This window comes from Mastomys coucha, unplaced genomic scaffold (genome assembly GCF_008632895.1).
Source record: "Mastomys coucha isolate ucsf_1 unplaced genomic scaffold, UCSF_Mcou_1 pScaffold5, whole genome shotgun sequence".
Classification (NCBI taxonomy): domain Eukaryota; kingdom Metazoa; phylum Chordata; class Mammalia; order Rodentia; family Muridae; genus Mastomys; species Mastomys coucha.
Genome location: NW_022196911.1, coordinates 50,129,827 through 50,134,275, shown reverse-complemented (window position 1 = coordinate 50,134,275; position 4,449 = coordinate 50,129,827). Strand labels below are relative to the sequence as shown.

General features: G+C 43.5%; 1 protein-coding gene and 1 pseudogene across 3 annotated transcripts in view; one reads left to right on the top strand and one right to left on the bottom strand.

Annotated features, from left to right (window-relative positions):
- Positions 1-4,449, top strand: part of Ccdc69 (coiled-coil domain containing 69) — a 33,718-nt gene that overhangs the window by 10,732 nt on the left and 18,537 nt on the right. The gene's annotated exons all lie outside the window — the stretch shown is intronic.
- Positions 2,544-3,406, bottom strand: LOC116079220 (annotated as a pseudogene).

Sequence of the window (4,449 nt, the reverse complement as noted above, 5' to 3'; positions counted from 1 at the left end):
AGAATTAAATCACATTCTTGTTTTCCTTTTGTACCCCAACTCCTCCCAGAGACCCCCTTTCAATACCTGCAATATCTTTTTTATCATATTCTTTAAAATTTATAAAATATTATAAAAATAAAAGTGAGTTAGTTGTTTGATATAAAACAACAATCAATTTAACAGTCTTATATAGATGCTTGTCTACGGCAATACTGAAAATACAAACGTTTTTCTCAATATAAATTTTAAATAACTCCAAACCCTTTTAACTGTATATTTCAAAATAATACATCACTACTATTTTCTTAAATGAACATAAATATATAAAGTGTTTTTGTTTGTTTGTTTTGTATTTCGTAGAGCTTAAGATCTTGGCACTTACTGTGGCAACTTAATACAAGAGTTACAAACGTCAAGCAAAGCATTCAGTCTTACTCTTTGCTGTTCTCTTACAAGCCCCCTCCCAATTTAATTATCTACATTACTTTTGGGTATATAAATACTTTTAAAATATGTAAGCTGTCCTGAAAACCATAGCATACTGTAAAAACATGAAATAAACAATACTACTAATAGAGAGGCTGAGATAGGAGAAGCAAGATCTCAAGACCATTATGTTGTACACGGCAAGACACTGTCACAAACAAACAAGCTGAAAGTGTATATGGATTGTACAACATTGGACCTATTTCTCCAATTACCAAGTTAGAGAGACCATTGGATGACACTCAACAAATTTCTAATTCCTCATGTTTTTGGATTTCAATTGATTAGGATATGTTGGTAATATTAATTTTCTTTTTTTTGTTGTTTTGTTTGTTTGTTTGTTTTGTTTTTTGTTTTTTGTTTTTTCGAGACAGGGTTTCTTTGTATAGCCCTGGCTGTCCTGGAACTCACTCTGTAGACCAGGCTGGCCTCTGCCTCCCAAGTGTTGGGATTAAAGGTGTGCACCACCACCACAGTAATACTAATTTTCATATTAAGATATTAAGAGAAACTAATTGTTACTTCCTGTTGTTTTTGTTGTAAGAGGTAGAATTAGGCTTGTGTGGATTTGTTGAAAAATTACTTTCTTGCTTCTTCTAGGGTGTAGTTTTGCTCCTTATGTTGATGTTTTTCTTCTATTATCCTTTATAGGGTTAGATTTGTGGGAAGATATTGTGTAAATTTGGTTTTGTCATGGAATATCTTGTTTTCTCCATATATGGTAATTGAGAGTTTTACTGGGTATAGTAGCCTGGGCTGGCATTTGTGTTCTCGTAGGGTCTGTATGACATCTGCCCAGGATCTTCTAGCTTTCATAGTCTCTGGTGAGAAGTCTGGTATAATTCTGATAGACCTGCCTTTGTATGTTACTTGACCTTTTTCCTTTACTGCTTTTAAGATTCTTTCTTTGTTTAGTATATTTGGTGTTTTTATTATTATGTGACGGGAGGAATTTCTTCTCTGGCCCAGTCTATTTGGAGTTCTGTAGGCTTCTTGTATGTTCATGGGCATCTCTTTCTTTAGGTTAAGGAAGTTTTCTTCTATAATTTTGTTGAAGATATTTACTGGCCCATTACCTTGGGAGTCTTCACTCTCTTCTATACCTATTATCCTTAGGTTTCCTGAATGTTCTGAGTTAGGAGCTTTTTGCTTTTTGCATTTTCTTTGACTGTTGTGTCAATGTTTTCTATGGTATCTTCAGCCTCTGAGATTCTCTCTTCTGTCTCTTGTATTCTGTTGGTGATGCTTGCATCTACGACTCCTGATTTCTTTCCTAGATTTTCTATCTGTAGGGTTGTCTCTCTTTTTGATTTCTTTATTGTTTCTATTTCAATTTTTAGATTCTGGATGGTTTTGTTCATTTCCTTCACCTGTTTGATTGTGTTTTCCTGTAGTTTTTTAAGGGATTTTTGTGTTTCCTCTTGAAGGGCTTCTAGCTGTTTACCTGTGTTCTCCTGTATTTCTTTGAGGGTGCTATTTATGTCTTTCTTAAAGTCCTGTATCATCACCATGAGAAGTGATTTTATCTCTGAATCTTGCTTTTCCGGTGTAATGGTGTGTCCAGGACTTGCTATGGTGGGAGAATTGGGTTCTGATGATGCCAAGTAACCTTGGTTTGTGTTGCTTATATTCTTATGCTTGCCCCACATCATCTGGTTTTCTCTAGTGCTACCTGCCCTTGTTAAATCTGACTGGAGCCTGTCCTTGATGTGATCCTGGTTATGTCACAACTCCTCAGAGTCAAGCTGTCTCTGTGATCCTGTGACCCTGGCCTTGTTAGAGCACCTGGGCTTGTTACACCACCTGGAAGTGTTGTGGGACTGGCTGTGGAGCTTGTGCCCAAGGTCTGCTCAGGGCATCAGACCAGACAGACCAGAAGAAACCTGAGCAAATGGGCTGGAGGAGTTCCTGTGTACCTGGTGCCACTGGTCCCAGTTTCTCCCAGTGTTGGGACAGATGTTATGTCCTCCTCACCTCTGATCCTGGGTGTGTTAGAGCGTTTGGGAGTGGAGCTTCCTCCTTTTGTTTGTTTTTTTAACAGACTTAATTCATTTATTTTTCTTGTATAAAAACCCTTATGTGGTAGCCACAGCTGGAGCCTGAGTCCTCTGAACAGAGACTCTGGTGTGGGTTTTCACAAGATGATCGGTGAATTCCTGATAAGGAGACTTGGTGAACACTGTCTCTTTCTAGAGGTCAGGGGTCAGGTAGCTGTAGGTCTTGGAGATGGCGTCAAAGGTGGCCTTGGCAAAGTTGCCCATGGTGGCAGTGCAGCCTCTGGCTGAAGTGTAGGAGTCATCTATACCAGCCATCATCAGTAGCTTCTTGGGCACAGGAGCAGAGACAATGCCAGTGCCTCTGGGGGGGGGGGGGGCAAGGATGAGACACACCAGCACAGAGCCACAGCGGCCTGTCACCTTGCATGGAACAGTGTGGGGCTTGCCAATCGTGTTCCCCCAGTAGCCTCTCTGCACAGGGACGATGGAAAGCTTGGCCAAGATGATGGCCCCTCGGATGGCAGTGGCAACCTCCTTGGAGCACTTAACAACAAGACCAACATGACCAGTTTAGTCCCCAATAGCTACGAATGCCTTGAACTGGTCTGCTGGCCAGCCCGAGTCTGCTTCTATACTGGCATTTTCAGAACCTCATCCTTTAGGGATGCACCCAGGAAAAAGTCAATGATCTCAGACTCCTTAATGGGCAGGGAGAACAGGTAGATCTCCTCCAAGGACTTGATCTTCATGTCCTTGCTTGACCAGGCAGCCCAGCTTGGTGACAGGAGCCACTCTTTGTCTTCAGCTTTACCTCCACGAGCCCTGCAGCCTTGACCAGGGCCATGGCCTGGACCATAACCGTGGCCCCTAAGACTGCTGCCAAATCCTCTCCAGCCCCTGGGTCCTCCAGGCCCTCCTGCTGTACTGGTGTCATCTGCCATTTGGTGTTTTACAGGAGTGGGGGGAGGAAGAGGAAGAGGAGGGGGGAGGAGGAAGGAGTGAGGAGGAGGGAGGAGGAAGGAGTGAAGAGGAGGGAGGAGGAAGGAGTGAGGAGGAAGGAAGAGGAAGGAGGAGGAAGAAGGAGGAGGAGGAAGGAGTGAGGAGGAAGGAAGAGGAAGGAGGAGGAAGAGGGAGGAGGGAGGAGGAAGAAGGAGGAAGAAGGAGCAAGGAGGAGGGAGGAGGAGGACAAGGAGGGAGGAGGAAGGAGGAGGAGGAAAAATGAGAAGGAGGAGGAGGAGGAGAAAGGAGGAGGAGGAGGAGGAGGAAGAAAAAGAAGGAGGAGGAAGAGAAGGAGGAGGAGGAGGAGGAGGAGGAGGAAAAGGAGAAGAAGAAGAAGCAGAAGAAGAAGAAGAAGAAGAAGAAGAAGAAGAAGAAGAAGAAGAAGAAGAAGAAGAAGAAGAAGAAGAAGAAGAAGAAGAAGAAGAAGACACAAAAAAGATTTTACTTTTAACATTTTTCTGTATTCTCCATCATTTCTTCAGCAAATGCTGACCCCTGTGTAACTGGGGGAAAAAATTGCACTGCGTATTAATGTTTAAGTATAAGAAAGTGTTGGGGCCCTCAAGTGTGATGTAGCTCAGTGGCAAAGTGCCTGACAATGTACAAGGCTCTGGGCTAAATTCCCAGGATCACAGGAATGCAAAGGAGGGGTGTGGGGAGGGGAGGCAAGGAACTGACTGTGGAGCCTGTGGTGTCACTGTGCAGGGAGGGGAGACTTGAGGTAGGCTGAGAGGTCTACCACAGCTCTGCAGGGCCTGTTCCTGCGATGTTTCTCACACACAGAGCAAGGGCCTCCTGAGCCTGAGCTCTTGGGTTTTGCTAGACAGTACAGGTGCTTTCTGCCATTCTGAGGGAACTGAGGTCTGGGAGCGTGTGTGATAACAGTGCTGAGTTTAGGGTTTGAATCCAGACTTGGTGCATCTCGAACTTTAGCCTTCACCATCGCTTAATTCTACATGGTCTTTGTCTGCATGGTTCTGCTCTA